The sequence below is a fragment of the Lactuca sativa genome, chromosome 3, assembly GCF_002870075.4.
Source record: "Lactuca sativa cultivar Salinas chromosome 3, Lsat_Salinas_v11, whole genome shotgun sequence".
Lineage (NCBI taxonomy): Eukaryota > Viridiplantae > Streptophyta > Magnoliopsida > Asterales > Asteraceae > Lactuca > Lactuca sativa.
The window spans coordinates 132430172-132443324 of NC_056625.2; the positions used below are offsets into that span (position 1 = coordinate 132430172).

Consider the following 13153-nt stretch of genomic DNA (forward strand, 5'->3'; position numbering starts at 1 on the left):
AAATCATCAAGTTGAGGGGGAGCATTCGCAATCTCAACAAAATCATCAAGTTGAGGGGGAGCATTTGCAAATTCAACAGGATCATCATTTTGAGGGGGAGCATCAAGATGAACATTATGTTGAGGAGCAGCATGATACAACAGAGACAATTAATCTTGATGAGAATGATGAATTTCATGAATTAAATGATAATTTTTCTATTGCAGGATCTGAGAATGAAGATGTGTACGAAGATGCACCATTGGAATTTAATCATGATTTTCCATCACTTGAGAAATGGACAAAGAATCATCCCAAAGAACAGGTAATCGGGAATCCATAAGATGGTGTGTTGACAAGAGCTCAAATTCGTGCGAAAAATGAGGTACTAAATGCGAACCAAGAAATGTGTATGTTTAATGTCTTTATTTCGAAAATAGAGCCAAAGACAGTAAAGGATGCTATGGAACACTCAGATTGGGTTGTTGCTATGCAATCTGAACTGGCTGAATTTGAACGAAACAAGGTTTGGAGATTAATTTCTAAGCCTTCTGATGTTTCAATTGTCGGATTAAAATGGATTTTTAAAAATAAAACCAACAAATATGGCAATATTATTCGCAATAAAGCTAGACTAGTTGTTAAAGGTTATTAGCAACAAGAAGGAATAGACTATGAAGAAACATTTGCTCCTGTTGCAAAACTCGAAGCAATTCACATATTTTTAGTTTATGCAGCTCACAAAGACTTTGATGTTTTTCAAATGGATGTTAAGTGTGCATTCTTAAATGGAGAACTTGAAGAAACAGTCTATGTTGAACAAACACCAGGATTTATAAATGATGAACATCCTGATCATGTCTACATTCTAGACAAAGCGGTGTATGGGTTAAAACAAGCACCAAGAGCCTTGTACACAACACTTACAAATTTCTTGAAACAATCTAAATTTAAACAAGGATCAGTTGACCCCACTTTGTTTCGCAAGAAAGTTGGGGATCATCTTATAATTGTTCAAATTTATGTTGATGATATTATTTTTGGCTCAACTGACCCAACATTGTCAATTGAATTTGAAAATCTAATGAAGAGTCAACTTGAAATGAGTATGATGGGAAAATTTACAATTTTCTTGGATTGAATATAAGACAGAACAGGGATGGAATTTTAATCAATCAAGAAAAATACAAGAAGAACTTGCTTGAAAAGTTTGGAATGACCAACAGTACGAAACTGAGAGTACCAATGGCAGTGGGAACAAGACTAACTCCTTCTTTAGATGCTCCTACTGTTGACTTAACACTTTATCGAAGCATGATAGGGTCTTTATTGTACTTAACTGCAAGTAGACCTGATATTATGTTTTCGGTATGTAATTGTTCTAGATATTAAGCTAATCCCAGAGAACCTCATTTGACTGCAGTGAAAAATATTTTTTGCTATCTTAAGGGGACAGTTTCGTTAGGACTTTGGTATCCTTCGAAATCAGGATTTTTTATTCAAGCTTTTTCAGATTCTGATCTAGGAGGATGTACTTTGGATAGGAAAAGTACAAGTGGTGGATGTCAACTATTGGATGGGAAGTTGGTGAGTTGGCAATCAAAGAAACAAACTTGTGTTGCTATATCAACTGCTGAGGTTGAATATATTTCAGCTGCTGCTTGCACTTCGCAAATCATTTGGATTCAGAGTCAACTTTGTGATTATGCTATCAATATGAAAAAGATTCCTTTGTATTGTGATTCTCAAAGTGCAATTCGCATTTGTCATAATCCAGTACAACACTCAAAGACAAAACACATAGCTCTTCGATATCATTTTATCAAAGATCACGTGGAAGATGGGAATATTGAAATTCATTTTGTTAAAACCACTAAACAACTTGCTGATATTTTTACTAAACCTCTTGACGAAAAATCATTTGTAAGAATTTTAGCAGGTTTGGGGATGATTGATGCGAATTCAGTTTCAAAATCAATAATTCAAGGATGAAAGGTCCATTCAGAAGCTCTGAGTCGGAATTGTTCAGAAGTTACTGTTCATTCAGAGGCTTCGCATCCACATTTCTTCGCATTCGCACACATGACAACTAAGGTTAGGTTTACAGTTCATTTTGTGTTTTTAAAATTTTTTTTTGAAAAAAAACTTGAAAAATCAAAAATATTTTCTTTTGATTCATTTTCATTTTCGAAAAATCAAAAATCCAAAAATATTTTATTTTGTTATGTTTTTATTTTTGAAAAATTTAAAAATCACAAAAATATTTTTTTGTTTGTTCTTTAAGTATAGTGTGTTTTGAGTTTAGTCCAGGGCTTAATGCGAAGAGGTCATGCTTATATGTTTCTATGGGAAGGTATCAATTCTTTCTAATTTGTACTAGTTAGGATGTCCCTAGAAGCATGCTGCATCATGTTGACTCAAGCCTCATATGACTCTATGTGTATGAAAAGAAAGCCTTAATGAAATTATCACATGAAAATTTCTTCCCAATAAGGCTTGTATTCGCATTAGTCAAAAGAACTACCTTACTCTTCTCATATGAGTTAAGAGTTTTCTATTTGGTCCACACATAACAGAGGTACAGTCGATCTAATAACCAATCTTTTTCATCACAAAATTCTTCACACAAAGACGTATGTCCGAGAGGTCTCTGATCAAACCCATCAAGACTTAGATATACAAAAATTATGTGTTTATGATCTGACATCATGAGTCCGTGATGAAAGTGAAACCCAAACATCCTAAACTTTGAGGAATTAACGGGGAACATTGCTCCAGATATTAACGAAACTTCTGTTTCAGTACCAAAATTTCGAAACTCCAAATCATATTCAATTTGCATGCATGGTCTTGATCAAACATTCGCAACCCACGATGTTTGTTACCCAACAAGATCCAGTACAACAATTTTTATGAATATGATTTTTGTGTGAGTTTAATTCGCAAATCCTAGTCATGATAAATATTTTCAAAAGCCAACTTGTCACTGACTACACTGGTCATACAAGTAATTTCAGTTACAATTTCTCACCTTATGTTAAGGTTGATATGTAATGAAATTTGAAACCAACCCAAAAATATCTTTCAAAAGAAGCCCTTTGATACTTATCAAAAAGTATTCGATTGTAATTCACGGGAACATACACAAGCTGTTGATCATCACTCTTGATGATTAACGAAGCAACCTTTGCCTGGGGTTTAACTGCCTTCGTGTCAAATTGAATTTTTGACATCACAGAATTCCAAATTTTTTTTTGTTGTTTCTTATCTTATTTGGAACACTGCACTCACGAAATCCTTGAGGTTCTGAGTAATACCAACTCAGGCTGATGATTTTGCAAATCTGGCATATGACTTCACTTTATATCCTAAAAGTGAAAGAGCCTTGCCTCCATGCGAAGGGTTCTAACGGTTCCAATTCTATAACAGAAAAATTGACAGGCTGTGTACACGAGATGGTTGGTATTCTGTCCGGGTTTCTAGGAGACATGACAACTACTTTTTGCAGCATGGCTACCTTTTTGCTGTCATGATCCGATTATCAAGGTGCCACATCGAATAACATTAAATGCATCACGCTTTAATTTCAAATCGATTCGGGTTACCTATAAAAGGGGGTTCAAGATCATTGTATATGGTTACGTGAACAAACATACTCACTCCTAAATTTCTTCATCTTCTTCATATTCATCTTGTTCAAACCCTAAAAATGGCTGGCACTCAATCCAACACTGATGAAGTTCTCTCACAATCACTCATGAAGATTCAAAGCACCAACTATCAAGTCGATCTGAATGTCTCTTCTTACCTAGAAGGACTGAAGATGTTAATAGTTGCACTGAAAAGATCTCCACTGTCCACCGCCATGTTTAGTTCTTTCTCAGTTCCGATGACATGGTTGTCATTGGCAGCATCATCGGCTTCCTACAACTATGTCACTCACGTGATTACATTCAACTTGATGAACAACAAAAGGGTTCGACTTACAAAGAAAATGTTCATTGAGTTCTTGAACATTCCCAACAACCCTCCATTTTTCAAACCCATCAATTCCCAAATCGTCTTTATGTTCAATGAGATGGGACATCATCCAGCACTTGAGAAGATCAGTGATTTCCGAAAATCTGGACTACCCTCTATGTGGAATTTTCTATTTGGCATTTTTCTCAGATGTTTGACATGAAGAACAGTAGGTCTTGACAGGAGGCGTATGGAAGTTTATGCAATGGTGATGGGCTTATACTACAATATCAGTGTGGATTACAGAACTCAGTTGTGGAAGGAGTTCGTAAAGAGTCTTGAACATACGAATTCTGAAAAAGGAATCTCGTGTGCAAGGTATTGGAGCCTTATTCTTGAAAAGGCATATGAAAAAGAAGGAATTCAAGTCCCAGAGGGTGCTGAGGTTGCAGAATTCTTGTTGTGTCAATTTCTGAAGGTGGTGGAAGATGATGAAAATATCTTTACACATGTTGCTCGCATTCCAGATGCGATGCTTCGCAAAGTATTATCCACTCACAAAGTGTTGGTAAGATACATGAAGACAGTGGATCCAGCTGTGCAGACTGGGATCCTATTGGAAGTCACTTCCAAAACCACAAAGAAGAAGAAGATCACTAAGAAGGATGAAAAAGTTCAATCTTCAAAACAAACTCAAGAAGAAGAGGTTCAGATAAAGGAGACGTATTCAAAATCGAAGAAGGAAACTATACCCTCAAAATCTGGGGTACTGAAGAAGATTCGCAAATCCTCTCTTGTTCGCAAGACATAACTCAACAGCAAGGGGGTAACGTTTAGAAGTGTTCCAGCTCCTGTTTCTCCAGGGTCAAAAAGGAAAAGAGCTCAGGATGTTGCGAAACAGATGCAACAAACCCTTTTGAAGAAGCGAAAGTTGATCATTCGCAACGAGTCTTCTGATGAAGAGATTGTACCAGAGACTCCACCTGTTTCTACACCGGTAACTGTTTCTCTTCCACTCGTTTCAATAATACCTACTTCGCAAATTTCTACCACAACCCCACTATCCATTCCACTTGAAATAGCCACTACCAAATCAGTTTCTGAGGAGGTACCTATTTTTGATACGGTTGTCAACGTATCTGATACGGGGGCACCTATCATAAGTGTTGAAACCACTCTGTCCATTAGCCTATCTACCTCATCCATTTTTGACCATCCTCTACAACCTCCATTCACAACCTTATTTCCATCACAATCACCCGAAACTCCTCAACCTTCGCAACCCATGTCCGATGATGAAACCGAAGGAGGAGGTTTTGGAGGAATATTTGAGGATTTACATTTTGATTTAGAGGAGGAGGAGATACCTGATCATATGCTTATGACAGGAAAGCAATTCAAAATCCTGAATCAAAAGTTGAATGCCATTATTCAGTCACAAGCTGATTCTGGTACAACGTCATCTATATCAGGATTAGAGGTTGAAGCTATGATCAAAGCTGCTGAAAAGAGAATACTTGATAAATTTGATCAGTTAGATAAGAATAATGAGCTTCGCATTCAAGCTCAAGCAAGTTCATTTAATGGTGTTGTTAAGGAATTGAAGACTGTTGCAAAAGAACGTAACGTTCTTTTTGTGCAGGATGTAAAGAAGGTTAGGGAGGATGTCAACTTTAAAGTTGAGGAATTAAAGAAAGAACTTGCGAAGGAGCTTCAAGATATTACTTCTCAAAATTTGGAAGTACAGAAGAGGGTTGATGTGATTGCAACAGCCCTGAACAAAGTCATCAATGATTTTCAATCTCTTGCTCCGACTTTTGAAGCCAATCAGAAAGAAAACAAGGAGAAATTTGATCAGTTGATTCAGTTGATGACTAAGTTGAAAACTTTGGTTTTGCAACCTACATATCAGACCATTCTCACTCCTGAATTCTTGTCTCTCAAAGTCAATACTTTGGAACAAGCAATTCAGAAGGCACTTGCTCCAATTGCGAACTTTACCTCTTTACTACCAAAGAATGCCCCACGTGCTTTCACAGGGGTGCAAGGGGGAGACAAGAATACAAGTAAAGAGGATGATGCGAAGACTGTGGGGAAAGTGATATCCACTCAGCTCAAAACTACTCTTCCAATATTCACTATGCCGATTTCCTCAACAATAATGACCACAAGACCAATAGCCAAAGGAATATCTATTGGGTCAAAAGAAGGAAGTTCTAGTGCGAAACCTCCAACTGATGATGTGGGAAAAGGGAAAGGGATTCTGTATGAAAAGTCGAAGGAGGAGAAGAAAGCTGAAGCAGAGGCTGAATTGGAAAGGCTGAGGCAAGTTCAGAGCATAAAGGGCAAGTGATCCTCCCACAATGAATAAAGGAGATCCTGCGAAGTTTTATTCTTATGAAACTATAGAGTCGAAAGTGGTGGGGAGAGAGATGTACGAATTTGAGAAAAAGCCAAAGAGGAGCTACGACATTGCAAATTCAGACAAATGCCAGTTGGATTTTCCGATTAATGAAATGTTATTCATAACAGCTTAGTACAAGATAAGTGAGAAGTTTGATAATGCTGATGACTACATACACATGAAAATCAGATTTCATGCTGTATTGGGAAAGAATCCAGATGAAGTATGGTCCTTGATGAAGATTAAAAAGGTGTTGACGATTAAGAAGTATTCAATGTTTGAATACATGCTTCAGAACTTTTGATATTTTGTCATTCGAGCTAATAACAAACAATAGCTGACTTCCCTCTGATGAACTGCGATGATCTTATCCAAGTGGCTCTTATTTTGAAACATATGGAAGACCACAAGCTCAAAGGATTTGATACTGAAGTGTTTAGAATCAGTTTCACACATGTCAAGACTTTTATTGATAACTACTTTGACTGTTTGGCATTAACCGATGAAGAACTCGCAACAACCTTGGGAAGGGAAGTGAATGTCCCCTGGGAAGATACCTTGACCCATTCAACATTATCTAAGTATGTTGTTGGTGAAATATGCCTGAAACCTTTTGGCATGGTATTTTCAGGGAGAGATACAAAGGGGAAGCCCAAGAAATTTTTGTTCAAGGTCTCGGAAATTGAAAGATATACTTCTTCGCAATATACGAATTTTATTGTTCGTATGAATAACTGCAAGAAGAATAACGAAGGAGACAAGAGGGAGCTTAAGAAGGTGATTACTTGGTATGGTGAAGTGCGAAAGACAATTCACTCAGCTGTTCAGAGGCTTATGGACTGAATAGCTTCGACTGTTTACAAAGGGGGAGATTGTAGAGTTTATGTATTGTAAAAAGTCGAAGTGGTTGTTTCTTTTAGTTTCACATATTAGTTATTTTACTAAGTCACAGTTTTATGCGAAGCGTATTGTAATAGACTTAGTATATTTTTGTACACTCAAGTTTCCTATAAATAGGGACTGAGGTTAGAAGTAGAAAGAACTTTTAGAACTCGAGTATTCTTTCTGCTTAAAGCTTTGTAATCAGTCTTCATCAATATAAGATCTGATTAATATTTACTCGTTGTGTTCTTACTTTTCAATCATTTAATCATAATTGCTTTCATAATCTCGATAACAATTCTCTTCATATTTTTGTTCCAAGTTTTAATCCATTCGGCTTTAATGTTCAAAACTTAGATCGAAGCTCATAATAGCGTCTTAAGCCATAAAGTTGCAAACTTTATTTTGCATGCCTTGTTGGGGCTCAAACTATGAATTAAGCCCTCTAACTCACTTAAGTGGTCACTAACACATGCATGGTTGAGTGTTAACCTCCAAGATACGATTTTTATGACTCCATATGCTTCCAAGAGTCCAAAAGGACAGCTCAAATGTCCTGAGTAGCTCATACTCCAAGAAACCAAGTTACGGGACCAAAAGATGCTAAAATCTACCCTAATCCTAGATCTAAGCTTAGAATGATTAGGGTTCATACTTTATACCTTTAGTAGGCTAGAAATTATGCACAAACTCTGGACCTACAAGCTCCTCTTCTCCTTTGCTTCTTCCCAAACTTCCTTCTTCTTCAAAACCACCAAAGAACACCCAAACCCTCAATGCAAGCTTAAAAATGCACTAAAGATGGCTAGGGTTTGAGATTGGCACCAAAAGAGCAATGGAGGCTGAAAGGGTAATGGACTTGAGGGGCTTAAGGACTTTAAATATGGTGCAAACCGTAAAATTTAGGGGTTGCACCTGACTCGAGTATGGCCAGCGTATGCATGAGTATGCCCAATGTATGCCGAAATCACCCCCGATGGCACGCATGCTCGGAGTACGCCGTGCGTACCTAATGTAAGTCCAACATACTCACGAGGCCCTTCACCCCCTTTTAGTCTAATTAAAAAGGATAATAGGTTAAATTCATACCTGGCGATTTGGGCACTACATTGTCAATAATCTTTGCTAATTCATTGTTAATCCGTAGGAAATTCGCTACTATTCCATCACTAGTTGTTGCTAATCCATCGTATTTGTCTCTAATTTAAAATTTTAGAGGCTCATTTTCTTACTTTTTCAAGTAAGGGTTTTAAAATCAATGGATTGCTGATTACTTTAAGGATTTGTAAAACAACAAATTGAGTTAGAAGAGCAAAGTATTTAAGGATCTGGATAATTTTTACAATAATTAAATCATTGAATAATAATACTAGTTACATATCATATATAAAATTTACTAAAGTGTACAAAATAAATTAAAATAATATTATTAAAATATGTGTAAAGTAGAAGAGCAGCTCTCTCGTGAAATGAATCTTCAAGATTTTCTGCAATAAAAGTGAAAAGAATTGTTCACATGTCTTTAATTCGAATGTCCAGAAGTTGGTACCATTTTTAGGGAAGCCATGCTTTAACTGCCGAAAGGCTTCCTCGCATACCCTTTTTTGACTCTCAATGGATTCTCTTTTTTCCCTTTTAAGAAATAACCGAAAGTTTGTTTTAGAAAAAAAAAAAACAAAGAGTTTATCTTATGTTGTAGCGAACAATGGCGAGTAATGAAAACTCGTAAATGATAGAAAAGTTTTTATATTTATTTATTTTGGACAACAATATATTCCAATGCTAGAAAAGATGTAAGAATTTACAAAAATTCAAATAACATATGTGGATCTCAAGTCCACTACCAAAACTGTATCTATTTTAAATACACTTATGCGATTGCGAAACAATATTATCAAATAAAGCCTTTTTTTTTTTGGCTTAGGATCTATCTGTTTGATAAAAGTGAACAATATAATGTTGAATGACTTCAATCTCTTTAAGAGAATATATGGTCTTTTAATCGTTCATAGATTGTAAAAAGTCTTTATCTGACATTTTGAATGGTGACCGACTTAAAGATGATTTTTTAATGCTTCATTTAGTTTTTATCAACCCATTATTTAGAATCGTTGAAGATAAAAACATAATGAAAAAAAGACCAAATCGACCAAATGGTTGTAAGCAAAAGTTATCAAGATCAAAATCTTACCGAAGAGTATTAATGTTTTGCAAGATCGTGATTGTAAGATCGAATCGGGATTATATGATCCTCCAAAAATAGAATCTAAAATTGTCCGTAATGACTTGTATCTGCAGTATCTATTATAACCTGGTGTTAATTAATACATAAATGATGTAATCAACTTAAACTTTTTAAGTAGTATATTTTTTTGTTTTTTGTTTTGTTTTTTAAGAAGAAAACTACAACAATTAGAAAAAATCAGTTTAACAAAAGAAGAACAAATATTGTGACCAAGTACAACTAAATGCACATGATGACAAAATGATTAACCTAATTGTCATAATGTTTTTCGACATAAATGAAAAATTGTAATGTTCTATTAGGCTTCTTTCTATCTATCGTGCTCAAACATTAATTTGAATGTATGAATTTTTTATGTTCGATTTCAAGCTAAATAGACAATTCTTTTTTGGCTTTACATTAGATTTTCTTAGGAAAAAAATTGGATTAAAAAGATTAAATACTTGACTAATAGAATAAAGACTAAAGAGATCGGATTGAATTAAAGTAAGATCTTACAATCTTAGTTAGGTAAGTAAAATCTCACCATTAGGATTGTAAAGGAACTAAACGTTGAACATATTTTTTTTTTTATTTTTTGTTTGTAAGATCTTAAAATCGTAAGATTTATGATTGAGATCTTAATATGCATCAAACCCTTTCCATCTTTCCTTAGTAAATAGAAAATGATCCACTCAAGATATGTAATCCTTAGCCAATGAATAGTAAAGCTTTTTATACATTCCACCGTCGACCAATCAAATACAATAAGGAAATCACCATATTACAATTAGCGAAAAAATTGTCCATAGTTTAATTGTCTATTTTGCAAATTGGACATAAATTCAAATCAATATAAAAAAAATCCTTGGATTCAAATTAACCTTAGTTGGTAAATGTAACACCCTTTGTATTTCAAAAGAGTTTAAATTTATAAAAAAAAAAATAAAAAAAAAATAAAAAAAAAAAGATTGTACAAAGACTTCAAGTTTCATCAAAATATGGAATTTGGTCTTAAATATAAATTGGGAAATCTCCGAAAAAAGTGCTAGAGTTTTGGTCTAGTTTATGGTCTAATCCAATTTTTTTTTTTCAGGAAAAAAAGACAAACTACCGACTACTTTATCCGAATCAACCCTTTTTAACCGGTACACCTATTTTAGCCGACCACTTTGCTTGGTTGGATGTCATGTCATTAAATGAGTTTCTTAGGTGGTTGAATAGTTGTATTTAAGCACATACCATGCTCCTTCAAGCCCTAGAACCTCCAGTGAAAGAAAAAATGATGTCTTCATCTTCTGCGGGAAGAAGACAAGGCAGTCGGTCAGTGAGGAGAGGCTAAAATCAAGATGTTTTTGTGAAGATCTTTTTGGAAAATGGACTTCATTGAGTGATAAAAAAAATCTTTTACGAAGGTTTATTGGATGCGACAATTTCATGGTTTGTAATTTTCTTTCTTTTACGATTCCTATCTCATTTTTATAGAAATTGGACTCATTTTGTGTAATCCAGGACCCTAAAATGGATTGCAAATACTTCGCTTAGGTAGACCCTCCATTACCAAAAACCAATGGTACAAAGACATGTTATTCGGTTTTTTCCACCATAGAAATGGATTCAGCCATGATGGATTTGAAGATTTAATGGAAGAATGTGTAGAAGAACATGTAACAGAACCTGTGGCAGAACAAGGTGTTCTTATGCAAGGTGCTCCTATGGAAGGTCAAGATGGCTTAGTTGGTGGTAATTTTAGGATTGTGTTTTGGGTTTCATTGTTTGCACTTGTATGGTATATAATGTTGTAATGGTATGTTTACTAGCAACAAGTATAGATATGTAATGGTAGTTTGAATGGTATCTTTTGTACTAACAATTGACCAATGTAATCTTAGTGATTTGGTTTCTATTGGAATGGAAGTTATGTTTTGCAATGTATTTTGTAAAAAATAATATCTTTTACTAGTATTTGACCATTACTTGACTTGAAATCACCAGGACAAACCAAAACAAAACTTTACCAAAATAAGGGATATAGATAGAATTCACCATAACAAACCATAATTTAGTTAAAATGGTTGATATATTTAGGCAGCCGGACTTTTTATAAGTAATAGTTATGCCATGATGTTTACAAAAGGGAATTTCAATTTATATTGTTCTCAAAGTCGACAAAATGGCATATTTACAAAAGGGACTATATTAACAAAAGGGGCTTCCAATATATATGTAACGACTCAATTTTACATAGAAAAATTTTCATTTTTGAGTTAATCAAAACCAATCTCATAAACCATAGATTCCCAAACATATCTTTTCAAATTAACATTCATTAAATCATTGTTTTCCTTTTTAAAACATCAGAGGGTCCCTAATACATAAAAAGAGAGATAGAGTGCGCACCACGTCATCATGCCTTGCCCTTGCCCTCGGGATCAGAAGTACCTGAAACAAATCAACAACATGTAAGCGAAATGCTTAGTGAGTTTCCTGGAGCATACCACACACATTCACGTACACATATCCTGTTAGCTAATAAAGCTATAAACATGCCACAGAAACCATGCAATATGATCCAGCAAGAATGCCATGGGCTACCCCACATGGTCTTTACCTAGGACTGCCATGGGCTACCCCATATGGCCTTACATCCAATGCCATGGGCTACCTCACATGGTCTTTATCTAGGAATGCTATGGGCTACCCACATTGTCTTATACCCAATGCCACGGGCTCCCCCCGGGGTCTTCCATACCAACATAATATCACATAACATATCAATTCATAAATGAATAACACGCACATAACATGATCACATAATGGGCCGACCTTGGTGCCGTAGACCCATAGGTATGGTGAGAAGACTCACCTCCGTCCGATGAATACGAATACTGTCCTCCTAATAATCCGCAACCTCCCGAGCCGAATAATAACAATAATAATATAATTAATGATAAGACCTTAAATTATTTCAGGAAAGGCCCAACCGTCCAATTCTACCCCCAAGGCCCAATTACCCTTTCCTTGCAAATGGGTCCTAAAGTCCAAGTCCGACATCCTTAATGGGCCGCTTGGCCCAATAAGGCCCAACCGATAAGTCCACGGCCCAAACATATGAAAAGGCCTCTAACTCACAAAATCCAATCAAGCCCAACAACCAAATGAGGCCTAAAGGCCCAAAGGCCCAAAACAACTTAAGGCCCAACGGAGTTGCGTACGCCCAACGTACTACCCTGGTACACACATCGTAATGAAGGCTTAGGGACTACGCGCCGTGTACAACCAGTTACACCCAGCGTACAACCATTTTAAGCTCGTTTTCCATTAAGTGCTTAATGCTCGAATCCTTGACGTCCAAAAGCTAGATCTAAGTCTAACAAGATGTCCTAAGGCATGAAGTTGGCAACTTTATGCCCTTGCATGTCTCATACACACCCAACTACTCCATTAGGACCTTTCCAAGGTCATCAAGCATCCATTTTTATACTTCTAAATGACTAGGGGACCTCAGATCTGTCTCTCATATCGAATGGGGAGGCTTAGCTCAACAAAAGAGGTCCAAAGTTCATCAAAGGGACAAACCACCAAAACTCTAGCTAGATCTAAAGATTAGAAAGGAAAGATGCAAGCTTTTTACATCCAGAAGCTTTGCAAGATGCTTTTGATGTAGGATCTTGAAGCACCCACTTGATCCATGCTTGCTTGAC

General features: G+C 35.8%; 1 long non-coding RNA gene across 1 annotated transcript; it reads left to right on the forward strand.

Annotated features, from left to right (window-relative positions):
- Positions 1-10729: 10729 nt before the first annotated feature.
- LOC122197064 (uncharacterized) lies at positions 10730-11380 on the forward strand. The gene is made up of 2 exons (XR_006189851.2): positions 10730-10889; positions 10962-11380. It is a non-coding gene; the product is annotated as an uncharacterized LOC122197064 (long non-coding RNA).
- The last annotated feature ends 1773 nt before the right edge of the window (positions 11381-13153 follow it).